Source organism: Haliotis rufescens, unplaced genomic scaffold (genome assembly GCF_023055435.1).
Source record: "Haliotis rufescens isolate VD_foot unplaced genomic scaffold, xgHalRufe1.0.p SCAF_193, whole genome shotgun sequence".
Classification (NCBI taxonomy): domain Eukaryota; kingdom Metazoa; phylum Mollusca; class Gastropoda; order Lepetellida; family Haliotidae; genus Haliotis; species Haliotis rufescens.
In genome coordinates this window covers 1-13,935 of record NW_025963883.1, presented here as the reverse complement: position 1 = coordinate 13,935, position 13,935 = coordinate 1, and the positions used below count along the sequence as shown (strand labels likewise).

Here is a 13,935-nt window from a genome sequence, read left to right as displayed (position 1 = left end):
GATTTGGGTTTTTGTGTTTTGATAGAGGTTATGCCATTTTTGGGTGATTTTGTGTTTGTTTATACTTTTGATTTCTGCTTTAGATATTGGTAGCTTAAGGCTTATGTCTGGTATTTTTAGGGATTGTTTTGCGGCTCTGTCTGCGTTTTCATTCCCGTAAATTCCTACGTGAGCTGGTATCCAGATAAGTTGTATGTTTTTGCCTGCCTCTGTTAGTTTGTTTACGCTTTTGAGAATTTGGTTTATTAATTTGGGGCGGTTTTTGGTGTTTTTGTTTTGGAGGGCCTGAAGTCCGCTTAGTGAGTCTGAGAGTATTAAGATTTTTTTTTGGTTTTTGGTGTGATGGCTGTGGAGCGCCGTGGCGATACCCATGAGCTCTGCGGTGAATATAGATTGGTTGTTTGGGAGTCGGAAGGATTGAGTATTTTTGACTGGTTGGGCTATATGGACTCCGAAACCTGTGTGATTTGTGATCGGATCAGCGGATCCGTCTGTGTATATGTGACACCAATTTGGCCATTTTTGATGGATGTAAGCTAGTGATGTGCTTTTAGCTAGGTTTGGGTCGGTTTGTTTGTTTATTGTGTTGGCTAGGGATGTGTCTATTTTGGGGATTTTAAGTTTTGGGGTGAATACGTTTGATTGTTTGCAGTTTTGTTGTTGGTTTCCTATTTGGTGTTCGTTATGGTAGTTTATTATTCGTTGGGATATTGGGGTGAGTAGAGGGTGTTTTCTAGTTAGTGCCTGGTTTTGGGGACGTATGTTTTGGTTTAGCATGTTTTGGAGAAGGGGGTTTGATTGAGATGCTGCCCAGAAGTTTAGTGTTAAGTGTTGTCTACGTAAATTTAGTGGCATTTCTCCTGTAAGGGCCTGAAGTGATGTGAGGGAGGTGCCATGTTGAGTACGTGTTACTAGTTTGAGGGCTTGATATTGTATTGAATCTAGTTTTTTGGTTAGGGTTTCGTTTAGGGTATCGTATATGGCACAGCCGTAGTCTAGTTTAGATCTGATTAGGGATGTGTAGAGGCTGAGGAGGGTATCTTTAGAGGCTCCCCAGTTGGAGCCGGTTAGGCATCTTAGTGTGTTTAGATCTTTGCTACATCTGGTGGTTAGGTTTTGGACGTGAGCATCCCAGGAGAGATGCTCGTCGAAGATTAGACCTAGGAATTTAGTTTGCTTTTGAAATATGATTGGTTTATTGTTTAGTTTGAGGAGAGGGGAGGCCCGTCTCATATTTTTGTGTTTGAATACTATTCCTGTCGTTTTTTCGGAGCCAAACGCGACCATAACCACATACCAGTAGCTCACCAACTAAACCACCAGGTACAAAACCTAGTTAAAATAGCAAAAACTAGAGACTGGAAAAAATTCTGTGAGGGATTAAACAACCGTACAGACGCCAGAACGGTCTGGCGTAAAATCCACGCCGTTAGAGGCCTAAAACGTCACCAAAAGACACCTAACATAAATAACTCAACAACCCCTAGCGAAAAAGCAGACAACCTAGCAAACCACTTTTCGGCCACAAGCAGTAATAACAATTTCAGTGACAAATTCCAACTAAAACTTAAAACAGAAACCAAACCTAGCCAAGACCCAAATAATGACGCCCTAGAAATAAATCAGCCGTACACAATAGAAGAACTCAATTATGTACTCCAAAATAGGAAAAAGGGAACAGCCCCAGGACTAGACCTAACCTCCTACCAAATATTAAAAAAACTCCCCCCTAAATTACTCCAGACACTACTCAAACTATATAACCTAATCTACATAAAAGGCCATGTACCAACCCCCTGGAAAGAGGCGCTAATCATACCTATTCCCAAACCCGGTAAACCAACCAACCAAGCTAACTCTTATAGACCAATCTCTCTTACTTCCAACCTTTGCAAAGTAATGGAATCCATGGCCAAAAATAGACTTCAACACTATCTATCTCAAAATAACATAATAAACTCAGATCAAAGCGGTTTCACTCCTGGCCGCTCCACCCTAGATAACCTCGCTCGTCTCGAACAGGATATTAAAACCGGTCAACTAAACAAACAATACACAACAGGCATCTTTCTGGACTTCTCTAAAGCCTTTGATATGGTATGGCATAACGGATTAATCCAAAAACTTAAAAAAATAGGACTTAAAGGTCAAATCGTAAACTACATCCAAAGCTTCCTCCAAAACCGCAAAATTACAGTGGGTATAGACCAGGCCTTATCAGAGCAGTGTCCCCTGGAAAACGGCACCCCTCAAGGCAGCATTCTTAGCCTGAAACTGCAGCTTCCTAACCATCACTACAAACATACACATCACCTCATTCAGGTGTCTTGTAAGCAAAACTTCACATATATTCCATTTCAGTTCAAACATTTTTATACTTCCCTGTACATGGCACTACATTCACCCGTTCGCTTTATGCAAAGATTATTGGTAGGAAGAACGAGACGGAAATGGCTTTATTTGCATTTTAGGCTGCATAGACATGCACCTTGCGCCAGGTACCCAGGGGAGGTAACTTCCATGTCAACACCCAAGTTTCCTTCCGGGTCCTATCTTTCTCCTTGGGAGCTACTCAGCAAAATAAACACATCATCATCAACAACAACAACAACAACAACAACAACAACAACAACTGAACATGTCATGATAGACAAACAGAATGAAAAAAAGGCATTTCTATTTTTGATTGTTTTTTCCAGGGGAGAGCGCGAACGCAGTCCCCCACACTTATAAATTGCGCACCCGAGTCGTCCACATTTGGGATGATCGCAGGGGTCAACCAAGCCGATGTGCAATGGAAAGGTCTCGCCCCGGGCCCACAGCCTTGCGGATCACTGTTAAGCCTGTGCCAGGTAAGTATGCCTGAAACTGCAGCTTCCTAACCATCACTACAAACATACACATCACCTCATTCAGGTGTCTTGTAAGCAAAACTTCACATATATTCCATTTCAGTTCAAACATTTTTATACTTCCCTGTACATGGCACTACATTCACCCGTTCGCTTTATGCAAAGATTATTGGTAGGAAGAACGAGACGGAAATGGCTTTATTTGCATTTTAGGCTGCATAGACATGCACCTTGCGCCAGGTACCCAGGGGAGGTAACTTCCATGTCAACACCCAAGTTTCCTTCCGGGTCCTATCTTTCTCCTTGGGAGCTACTCAGCAAAATAAACACATCATCATCAACAACAACAACAACAACAACAACAACAACAACAACTGAACATGTCATGATAGACAAACAGAATGAAAAAAAGGCATTTCTATTTTTGATTGTTTTTTCCAGGGGAGAGCGCGAACGCAGTCCCCCACACTTATAAATTGCGCACCCGAGTCGTCCACATTTGGGATGATCGCAGGGGTCAACCAAGCCGATGTGCAATGGAAAGGTCTCGCCCCGGGCCCACAGCCTTGCGGATCACTGTTAAGCCTGTGCCAGGTAAGTATGCCTGAAACTGCAGCTTCCTAACCATCACTACAAACATACACATCACCTCATTCAGGTGTCTTGTAAGCAAAACTTCACATATATTCCATTTCAGTTCAAACATTTTTATACTTCCCTGTACATGGCACTACATTCACCCGTTCGCTTTATGCAAAGATTATTGGTAGGAAGAACGAGACGGAAATGGCTTTATTTGCATTTTAGGCTGCATAGACATGCACCTTGCGCCAGGTACCCAGGGGAGGTAACTTCCATGTCAACACCCAAGTTTCCTTCCGGGTCCTATCTTTCTCCTTGGGAGCTACTCAGCAAAATAAACACATCATCATCAACAACAACAACAACAACAACAACAACAACAACAACTGAACATGTCATGATAGACAAACAGAATGAAAAAAAGGCATTTCTATTTTTGATTGTTTTTTCCAGGGGAGAGCGCGAACGCAGTCCCCCACACTTATAAATTGCGCACCCGAGTCGTCCACATTTGGGATGATCGCAGGGGTCAACCAAGCCGATGTGCAATGGAAAGGTCTCGCCCCGGGCCCACAGCCTTGCGGATCACTGTTAAGCCTGTGCCAGGTAAGTATGCCTGAAACTGCAGCTTCCTAACCATCACTACAAACATACACATCACCTCATTCAGGTGTCTTGTAAGCAAAACTTCACATATATTCCATTTCAGTTCAAACATTTTTATACTTCCCTGTACATGGCACTACATTCACCCGTTCGCTTTATGCAAAGATTATTGGTAGGAAGAACGAGACGGAAATGGCTTTATTTGCATTTTAGGCTGCATAGACATGCACCTTGCGCCAGGTACCCAGGGGAGGTAACTTCCATGTCAACACCCAAGTTTCCTTCCGGGTCCTATCTTTCTCCTTGGGAGCTACTCAGCAAAATAAACACATCATCATCAACAACAACAACAACAACAACAACAACAACAACAACTGAACATGTCATGATAGACAAACAGAATGAAAAAAAGGCATTTCTATTTTTGATTGTTTTTTCCAGGGGAGAGCGCGAACGCAGTCCCCCACACTTATAAATTGCGCACCCGAGTCGTCCACATTTGGGATGATCGCAGGGGTCAACCAAGCCGATGTGCAATGGAAAGGTCTCGCCCCGGGCCCACAGCCTTGCGGATCACTGTTAAGCCTGTGCCAGGTAAGTATGCCTGAAACTGCAGCTTCCTAACCATCACTACAAACATACACATCACCTCATTCAGGTGTCTTGTAAGCAAAACTTCACATATATTCCATTTCAGTTCAAACATTTTTATACTTCCCTGTACATGGCACTACATTCACCCGTTCGCTTTATGCAAAGATTATTGGTAGGAAGAACGAGACGGAAATGGCTTTATTTGCATTTTAGGCTGCATAGACATGCACCTTGCGCCAGGTACCCAGGGGAGGTAACTTCCATGTCAACACCCAAGTTTCCTTCCGGGTCCTATCTTTCTCCTTGGGAGCTACTCAGCAAAATAAACACATCATCATCAACAACAACAACAACAACAACAACAACAACAACAACTGAACATGTCATGATAGACAAACAGAATGAAAAAAAGGCATTTCTATTTTTGATTGTTTTTTCCAGGGGAGAGCGCGAACGCAGTCCCCCACACTTATAAATTGCGCACCCGAGTCGTCCACATTTGGGATGATCGCAGGGGTCAACCAAGCCGATGTGCAATGGAAAGGTCTCGCCCCGGGCCCACAGCCTTGCGGATCACTGTTAAGCCTGTGCCAGGTAAGTATGCCTGAAACTGCAGCTTCCTAACCATCACTACAAACATACACATCACCTCATTCAGGTGTCTTGTAAGCAAAACTTCACATATATTCCATTTCAGTTCAAACATTTTTATACTTCCCTGTACATGGCACTACATTCACCCGTTCGCTTTATGCAAAGATTATTGGTAGGAAGAACGAGACGGAAATGGCTTTATTTGCATTTTAGGCTGCATAGACATGCACCTTGCGCCAGGTACCCAGGGGAGGTAACTTCCATGTCAACACCCAAGTTTCCTTCCGGGTCCTATCTTTCTCCTTGGGAGCTACTCAGCAAAATAAACACATCATCATCAACAACAACAACAACAACAACAACAACAACAACAACTGAACATGTCATGATAGACAAACAGAATGAAAAAAAGGCATTTCTATTTTTGATTGTTTTTTCCAGGGGAGAGCGCGAACGCAGTCCCCCACACTTATAAATTGCGCACCCGAGTCGTCCACATTTGGGATGATCGCAGGGGTCAACCAAGCCGATGTGCAATGGAAAGGTCTCGCCCCGGGCCCACAGCCTTGCGGATCACTGTTAAGCCTGTGCCAGGTAAGTATGCCTGAAACTGCAGCTTCCTAACCATCACTACAAACATACACATCACCTCATTCAGGTGTCTTGTAAGCAAAACTTCACATATATTCCATTTCAGTTCAAACATTTTTATACTTCCCTGTACATGGCACTACATTCACCCGTTCGCTTTATGCAAAGATTATTGGTAGGAAGAACGAGACGGAAATGGCTTTATTTGCATTTTAGGCTGCATAGACATGCACCTTGCGCCAGGTACCCAGGGGAGGTAACTTCCATGTCAACACCCAAGTTTCCTTCCGGGTCCTATCTTTCTCCTTGGGAGCTACTCAGCAAAATAAACACATCATCATCAACAACAACAACAACAACAACAACAACAACAACAACTGAACATGTCATGATAGACAAACAGAATGAAAAAAAGGCATTTCTATTTTTGATTGTTTTTTCCAGGGGAGAGCGCGAACGCAGTCCCCCACACTTATAAATTGCGCACCCGAGTCGTCCACATTTGGGATGATCGCAGGGGTCAACCAAGCCGATGTGCAATGGAAAGGTCTCGCCCCGGGCCCACAGCCTTGCGGATCACTGTTAAGCCTGTGCCAGGTAAGTATGCCTGAAACTGCAGCTTCCTAACCATCACTACAAACATACACATCACCTCATTCAGGTGTCTTGTAAGCAAAACTTCACATATATTCCATTTCAGTTCAAACATTTTTATACTTCCCTGTACATGGCACTACATTCACCCGTTCGCTTTATGCAAAGATTATTGGTAGGAAGAACGAGACGGAAATGGCTTTATTTGCATTTTAGGCTGCATAGACATGCACCTTGCGCCAGGTACCCAGGGGAGGTAACTTCCATGTCAACACCCAAGTTTCCTTCCGGGTCCTATCTTTCTCCTTGGGAGCTACTCAGCAAAATAAACACATCATCATCAACAACAACAACAACAACAACAACAACAACAACAACAACTGAACATGTCATGATAGACAAACAGAATGAAAAAAAGGCATTTCTATTTTTGATTGTTTTTTCCAGGGGAGAGCGCGAACGCAGTCCCCCACACTTATAAATTGCGCACCCGAGTCGTCCACATTTGGGATGATCGCAGGGGTCAACCAAGCCGATGTGCAATGGAAAGGTCTCGCCCCGGGCCCACAGCCTTGCGGATCACTGTTAAGCCTGTGCCAGGTAAGTATGCCTGAAACTGCAGCTTCCTAACCATCACTACAAACATACACATCACCTCATTCAGGTGTCTTGTAAGCAAAACTTCACATATATTCCATTTCAGTTCAAACATTTTTATACTTCCCTGTACATGGCACTACATTCACCCGTTCGCTTTATGCAAAGATTATTGGTAGGAAGAACGAGACGGAAATGGCTTTATTTGCATTTTAGGCTGCATAGACATGCACCTTGCGCCAGGTACCCAGGGGAGGTAACTTCCATGTCAACACCCAAGTTTCCTTCCGGGTCCTATCTTTCTCCTTGGGAGCTACTCAGCAAAATAAACACATCATCATCAACAACAACAACAACAACAACAACAACAACAACAACAACTGAACATGTCATGATAGACAAACAGAATGAAAAAAAGGCATTTCTATTTTTGATTGTTTTTTCCAGGGGAGAGCGCGAACGCAGTCCCCCACACTTATAAATTGCGCACCCGAGTCGTCCACATTTGGGATGATCGCAGGGGTCAACCAAGCCGATGTGCAATGGAAAGGTCTCGCCCCGGGCCCACAGCCTTGCGGATCACTGTTAAGCCTGTGCCAGGTAAGTATGCCTGAAACTGCAGCTTCCTAACCATCACTACAAACATACACATCACCTCATTCAGGTGTCTTGTAAGCAAAACTTCACATATATTCCATTTCAGTTCAAACATTTTTATACTTCCCTGTACATGGCACTACATTCACCCGTTCGCTTTATGCAAAGATTATTGGTAGGAAGAACGAGACGGAAATGGCTTTATTTGCATTTTAGGCTGCATAGACATGCACCTTGCGCCAGGTACCCAGGGGAGGTAACTTCCATGTCAACACCCAAGTTTCCTTCCGGGTCCTATCTTTCTCCTTGGGAGCTACTCAGCAAAATAAACACATCATCATCAACAACAACAACAACAACAACAACAACAACAACAACTGAACATGTCATGATAGACAAACAGAATGAAAAAAAGGCATTTCTATTTTTGATTGTTTTTTCCAGGGGAGAGCGCGAACGCAGTCCCCCACACTTATAAATTGCGCACCCGAGTCGTCCACATTTGGGATGATCGCAGGGGTCAACCAAGCCGATGTGCAATGGAAAGGTCTCGCCCCGGGCCCACAGCCTTGCGGATCACTGTTAAGCCTGTGCCAGGTAAGTATGCCTGAAACTGCAGCTTCCTAACCATCACTACAAACATACACATCACCTCATTCAGGTGTCTTGTAAGCAAAACTTCACATATATTCCATTTCAGTTCAAACATTTTTATACTTCCCTGTACATGGCACTACATTCACCCGTTCGCTTTATGCAAAGATTATTGGTAGGAAGAACGAGACGGAAATGGCTTTATTTGCATTTTAGGCTGCATAGACATGCACCTTGCGCCAGGTACCCAGGGGAGGTAACTTCCATGTCAACACCCAAGTTTCCTTCCGGGTCCTATCTTTCTCCTTGGGAGCTACTCAGCAAAATAAACACATCATCATCAACAACAACAACAACAACAACAACAACAACAACAACTGAACATGTCATGATAGACAAACAGAATGAAAAAAAGGCATTTCTATTTTTGATTGTTTTTTCCAGGGGAGAGCGCGAACGCAGTCCCCCACACTTATAAATTGCGCACCCGAGTCGTCCACATTTGGGATGATCGCAGGGGTCAACCAAGCCGATGTGCAATGGAAAGGTCTCGCCCCGGGCCCACAGCCTTGCGGATCACTGTTAAGCCTGTGCCAGGTAAGTATGCCTGAAACTGCAGCTTCCTAACCATCACTACAAACATACACATCACCTCATTCAGGTGTCTTGTAAGCAAAACTTCACATATATTCCATTTCAGTTCAAACATTTTTATACTTCCCTGTACATGGCACTACATTCACCCGTTCGCTTTATGCAAAGATTATTGGTAGGAAGAACGAGACGGAAATGGCTTTATTTGCATTTTAGGCTGCATAGACATGCACCTTGCGCCAGGTACCCAGGGGAGGTAACTTCCATGTCAACACCCAAGTTTCCTTCCGGGTCCTATCTTTCTCCTTGGGAGCTACTCAGCAAAATAAACACATCATCATCAACAACAACAACAACAACAACAACAACAACAACTGAACATGTCATGATAGACAAACAGAATGAAAAAAAGGCATTTCTATTTTTGATTGTTTTTTCCAGGGGAGAGCGCGAACGCAGTCCCCCACACTTATAAATTGCGCACCCGAGTCGTCCACATTTGGGATGATCGCAGGGGTCAACCAAGCCGATGTGCAATGGAAAGGTCTCGCCCCGGGCCCACAGCCTTGCGGATCACTGTTAAGCCTGTGCCAGGTAAGTATGCCTGAAACTGCAGCTTCCTAACCATCACTACAAACATACACATCACCTCATTCAGGTGTCTTGTAAGCAAAACTTCACATATATTCCATTTCAGTTCAAACATTTTTATACTTCCCTGTACATGGCACTACATTCACCCGTTCGCTTTATGCAAAGATTATTGGTAGGAAGAACGAGACGGAAATGGCTTTATTTGCATTTTAGGCTGCATAGACATGCACCTTGCGCCAGGTACCCAGGGGAGGTAACTTCCATGTCAACACCCAAGTTTCCTTCCGGGTCCTATCTTTCTCCTTGGGAGCTACTCAGCAAAATAAACACATCATCATCAACAACAACAACAACAACAACAACAACAACAACAACTGAACATGTCATGATAGACAAACAGAATGAAAAAAAGGCATTTCTATTTTTGATTGTTTTTTCCAGGGGAGAGCGCGAACGCAGTCCCCCACACTTATAAATTGCGCACCCGAGTCGTCCACATTTGGGATGATCGCAGGGGTCAACCAAGCCGATGTGCAATGGAAAGGTCTCGCCCCGGGCCCACAGCCTTGCGGATCACTGTTAAGCCTGTGCCAGGTAAGTATGCCTGAAACTGCAGCTTCCTAACCATCACTACAAACATACACATCACCTCATTCAGGTGTCTTGTAAGCAAAACTTCACATATATTCCATTTCAGTTCAAACATTTTTATACTTCCCTGTACATGGCACTACATTCACCCGTTCGCTTTATGCAAAGATTATTGGTAGGAAGAACGAGACGGAAATGGCTTTATTTGCATTTTAGGCTGCATAGACATGCACCTTGCGCCAGGTACCCAGGGGAGGTAACTTCCATGTCAACACCCAAGTTTCCTTCCGGGTCCTATCTTTCTCCTTGGGAGCTACTCAGCAAAATAAACACATCATCATCAACAACAACAACAACAACAACAACAACAACAACAACTGAACATGTCATGATAGACAAACAGAATGAAAAAAAGGCATTTCTATTTTTGATTGTTTTTTCCAGGGGAGAGCGCGAACGCAGTCCCCCACACTTATAAATTGCGCACCCGAGTCGTCCACATTTGGGATGATCGCAGGGGTCAACCAAGCCGATGTGCAATGGAAAGGTCTCGCCCCGGGCCCACAGCCTTGCGGATCACTGTTAAGCCTGTGCCAGGTAAGTATGCCTGAAACTGCAGCTTCCTAACCATCACTACAAACATACACATCACCTCATTCAGGTGTCTTGTAAGCAAAACTTCACATATATTCCATTTCAGTTCAAACATTTTTATACTTCCCTGTACATGGCACTACATTCACCCGTTCGCTTTATGCAAAGATTATTGGTAGGAAGAACGAGACGGAAATGGCTTTATTTGCATTTTAGGCTGCATAGACATGCACCTTGCGCCAGGTACCCAGGGGAGGTAACTTCCATGTCAACACCCAAGTTTCCTTCCGGGTCCTATCTTTCTCCTTGGGAGCTACTCAGCAAAATAAACACATCATCATCAACAACAACAACAACAACAACAACAACAACAACAACTGAACATGTCATGATAGACAAACAGAATGAAAAAAAGGCATTTCTATTTTTGATTGTTTTTTCCAGGGGAGAGCGCGAACGCAGTCCCCCACACTTATAAATTGCGCACCCGAGTCGTCCACATTTGGGATGATCGCAGGGGTCAACCAAGCCGATGTGCAATGGAAAGGTCTCGCCCCGGGCCCACAGCCTTGCGGATCACTGTTAAGCCTGTGCCAGGTAAGTATGCCTGAAACTGCAGCTTCCTAACCATCACTACAAACATACACATCACCTCATTCAGGTGTCTTGTAAGCAAAACTTCACATATATTCCATTTCAGTTCAAACATTTTTATACTTCCCTGTACATGGCACTACATTCACCCGTTCGCTTTATGCAAAGATTATTGGTAGGAAGAACGAGACGGAAATGGCTTTATTTGCATTTTAGGCTGCATAGACATGCACCTTGCGCCAGGTACCCAGGGGAGGTAACTTCCATGTCAACACCCAAGTTTCCTTCCGGGTCCTATCTTTCTCCTTGGGAGCTACTCAGCAAAATAAACACATCATCATCAACAACAACAACAACAACAACAACAACAACAACAACTGAACATGTCATGATAGACAAACAGAATGAAAAAAAGGCATTTCTATTTTTGATTGTTTTTTCCAGGGGAGAGCGCGAACGCAGTCCCCCACACTTATAAATTGCGCACCCGAGTCGTCCACATTTGGGATGATCGCAGGGGTCAACCAAGCCGATGTGCAATGGAAAGGTCTCGCCCCGGGCCCACAGCCTTGCGGATCACTGTTAAGCCTGTGCCAGGTAAGTATGCCTGAAACTGCAGCTTCCTAACCATCACTACAAACATACACATCACCTCATTCAGGTGTCTTGTAAGCAAAACTTCACATATATTCCATTTCAGTTCAAACATTTTTATACTTCCCTGTACATGGCACTACATTCACCCGTTCGCTTTATGCAAAGATTATTGGTAGGAAGAACGAGACGGAAATGGCTTTATTTGCATTTTAGGCTGCATAGACATGCACCTTGCGCCAGGTACCCAGGGGAGGTAACTTCCATGTCAACACCCAAGTTTCCTTCCGGGTCCTATCTTTCTCCTTGGGAGCTACTCAGCAAAATAAACACATCATCATCAACAACAACAACAACAACAACAACAACAACAACAACTGAACATGTCATGATAGACAAACAGAATGAAAAAAAGGCATTTCTATTTTTGATTGTTTTTTCCAGGGGAGAGCGCGAACGCAGTCCCCCACACTTATAAATTGCGCACCCGAGTCGTCCACATTTGGGATGATCGCAGGGGTCAACCAAGCCGATGTGCAATGGAAAGGTCTCGCCCCGGGCCCACAGCCTTGCGGATCACTGTTAAGCCTGTGCCAGGTAAGTATGCCTGAAACTGCAGCTTCCTAACCATCACTACAAACATACACATCACCTCATTCAGGTGTCTTGTAAGCAAAACTTCACATATATTCCATTTCAGTTCAAACATTTTTATACTTCCCTGTACATGGCACTACATTCACCCGTTCGCTTTATGCAAAGATTATTGGTAGGAAGAACGAGACGGAAATGGCTTTATTTGCATTTTAGGCTGCATAGACATGCACCTTGCGCCAGGTACCCAGGGGAGGTAACTTCCATGTCAACACCCAAGTTTCCTTCCGGGTCCTATCTTTCTCCTTGGGAGCTACTCAGCAAAATAAACACATCATCATCAACAACAACAACAACAACAACAACAACAACAACAACTGAACATGTCATGATAGACAAACAGAATGAAAAAAAGGCATTTCTATTTTTGATTGTTTTTTCCAGGGGAGAGCGCGAACGCAGTCCCCCACACTTATAAATTGCGCACCCGAGTCGTCCACATTTGGGATGATCGCAGGGGTCAACCAAGCCGATGTGCAATGGAAAGGTCTCGCCCCGGGCCCACAGCCTTGCGGATCACTGTTAAGCCTGTGCCAGGTAAGTATGCCTGAAACTGCAGCTTCCTAACCATCACTACAAACATACACATCACCTCATTCAGGTGTCTTGTAAGCAAAACTTCACATATATTCCATTTCAGTTCAAACATTTTTATACTTCCCTGTACATGGCACTACATTCACCCGTTCGCTTTATGCAAAGATTATTGGTAGGAAGAACGAGACGGAAATGGCTTTATTTGCATTTTAGGCTGCATAGACATGCACCTTGCGCCAGGTACCCAGGGGAGGTAACTTCCATGTCAACACCCAAGTTTCCTTCCGGGTCCTATCTTTCTCCTTGGGAGCTACTCAGCAAAATAAACACATCATCATCAACAACAACAACAACAACAACAACAACAACAACAACTGAACATGTCATGATAGACAAACAGAATGAAAAAAAGGCATTTCTATTTTTGATTGTTTTTTCCAGGGGAGAGCGCGAACGCAGTCCCCCACACTTATAAATTGCGCACCCGAGTCGTCCACATTTGGGATGATCGCAGGGGTCAACCAAGCCGATGTGCAATGGAAAGGTCTCGCCCCGGGCCCACAGCCTTGCGGATCACTGTTAAGCCTGTGCCAGGTAAGTATGCCTGAAACTGCAGCTTCCTAACCATCACTACAAACATACACATCACCTCATTCAGGTGTCTTGTAAGCAAAACTTCACATATATTCCATTTCAGTTCAAACATTTTTATACTTCCCTGTACATGGCACTACATTCACCCGTTCGCTTTATGCAAAGATTATTGGTAGGAAGAACGAGACGGAAATGGCTTTATTTGCATTTTAGGCTGCATAGACATGCACCTTGCGCCAGGTACCCAGGGGAGGTAACTTCCATGTCAACACCCAAGTTTCCTTCCGGGTCCTATCTTTCTCCTTGGGAGCTACTCAGCAAAATAAACACATCATCATCAACAACAACAACAACAACAACAACAACAACAACAACTGAACATGTCATG

At 44.1% G+C, this 13,935-nt stretch overlaps 19 non-coding genes across 19 annotated transcripts; all 19 read right to left on the bottom strand.

The window, feature by feature from the left end:
• Window positions 1-2,696: 2,696 nt before the first annotated feature.
• Window positions 2,697-2,860, bottom strand: LOC125381819. The gene has a single exon (XR_007222077.1). It is a non-coding gene; the product is annotated as a U1 spliceosomal RNA (small nuclear RNA).
• A 430-nt stretch (window positions 2,861-3,290) lies between these two features.
• LOC125381818 lies at window positions 3,291-3,454 on the bottom strand. The gene has a single exon (XR_007222076.1). It is a non-coding gene; the product is annotated as a U1 spliceosomal RNA (small nuclear RNA).
• A 430-nt stretch (window positions 3,455-3,884) lies between these two features.
• On the bottom strand, window positions 3,885-4,048 carry LOC125381817. Its single transcript, XR_007222075.1, has one exon. It is a non-coding gene; the product is annotated as a U1 spliceosomal RNA (small nuclear RNA).
• A 430-nt stretch (window positions 4,049-4,478) lies between these two features.
• LOC125381816 lies at window positions 4,479-4,642 on the bottom strand. The gene has a single exon (XR_007222074.1). It is a non-coding gene; the product is annotated as a U1 spliceosomal RNA (small nuclear RNA).
• A 430-nt stretch (window positions 4,643-5,072) lies between these two features.
• Window positions 5,073-5,236, bottom strand: LOC125381814. Its single transcript, XR_007222072.1, has one exon. It is a non-coding gene; the product is annotated as a U1 spliceosomal RNA (small nuclear RNA).
• Window positions 5,237-5,666: 430 nt separating this feature from the next.
• On the bottom strand, window positions 5,667-5,830 carry LOC125381806. Its single transcript, XR_007222067.1, has one exon. It is a non-coding gene; the product is annotated as a U1 spliceosomal RNA (small nuclear RNA).
• A 430-nt stretch (window positions 5,831-6,260) lies between these two features.
• LOC125381795 lies at window positions 6,261-6,424 on the bottom strand. Its single transcript, XR_007222056.1, has one exon. It is a non-coding gene; the product is annotated as a U1 spliceosomal RNA (small nuclear RNA).
• A 433-nt stretch (window positions 6,425-6,857) lies between these two features.
• On the bottom strand, window positions 6,858-7,021 carry LOC125381784. The gene has a single exon (XR_007222045.1). It is a non-coding gene; the product is annotated as a U1 spliceosomal RNA (small nuclear RNA).
• Window positions 7,022-7,454: 433 nt separating this feature from the next.
• LOC125381773 lies at window positions 7,455-7,618 on the bottom strand. Its single transcript, XR_007222034.1, has one exon. It is a non-coding gene; the product is annotated as a U1 spliceosomal RNA (small nuclear RNA).
• A 430-nt stretch (window positions 7,619-8,048) lies between these two features.
• LOC125381762 lies at window positions 8,049-8,212 on the bottom strand. The gene has a single exon (XR_007222023.1). It is a non-coding gene; the product is annotated as a U1 spliceosomal RNA (small nuclear RNA).
• A 430-nt stretch (window positions 8,213-8,642) lies between these two features.
• On the bottom strand, window positions 8,643-8,806 carry LOC125381751. The gene has a single exon (XR_007222012.1). It is a non-coding gene; the product is annotated as a U1 spliceosomal RNA (small nuclear RNA).
• Window positions 8,807-9,233: 427 nt separating this feature from the next.
• On the bottom strand, window positions 9,234-9,397 carry LOC125381740. The gene has a single exon (XR_007222001.1). It is a non-coding gene; the product is annotated as a U1 spliceosomal RNA (small nuclear RNA).
• Window positions 9,398-9,827: 430 nt separating this feature from the next.
• Window positions 9,828-9,991, bottom strand: LOC125381729. The gene has a single exon (XR_007221989.1). It is a non-coding gene; the product is annotated as a U1 spliceosomal RNA (small nuclear RNA).
• A 430-nt stretch (window positions 9,992-10,421) lies between these two features.
• LOC125381718 lies at window positions 10,422-10,585 on the bottom strand. Its single transcript, XR_007221978.1, has one exon. It is a non-coding gene; the product is annotated as a U1 spliceosomal RNA (small nuclear RNA).
• A 430-nt stretch (window positions 10,586-11,015) lies between these two features.
• LOC125381845 lies at window positions 11,016-11,179 on the bottom strand. The gene has a single exon (XR_007222103.1). It is a non-coding gene; the product is annotated as a U1 spliceosomal RNA (small nuclear RNA).
• Window positions 11,180-11,609: 430 nt separating this feature from the next.
• Window positions 11,610-11,773, bottom strand: LOC125381837. Its single transcript, XR_007222095.1, has one exon. It is a non-coding gene; the product is annotated as a U1 spliceosomal RNA (small nuclear RNA).
• A 430-nt stretch (window positions 11,774-12,203) lies between these two features.
• LOC125381826 lies at window positions 12,204-12,367 on the bottom strand. The gene has a single exon (XR_007222084.1). It is a non-coding gene; the product is annotated as a U1 spliceosomal RNA (small nuclear RNA).
• A 430-nt stretch (window positions 12,368-12,797) lies between these two features.
• Window positions 12,798-12,961, bottom strand: LOC125381815. The gene has a single exon (XR_007222073.1). It is a non-coding gene; the product is annotated as a U1 spliceosomal RNA (small nuclear RNA).
• Window positions 12,962-13,391: 430 nt separating this feature from the next.
• Window positions 13,392-13,555, bottom strand: LOC125381713. Its single transcript, XR_007221974.1, has one exon. It is a non-coding gene; the product is annotated as a U1 spliceosomal RNA (small nuclear RNA).
• Between the last annotated feature and the right edge of the window lie 380 nt (window positions 13,556-13,935).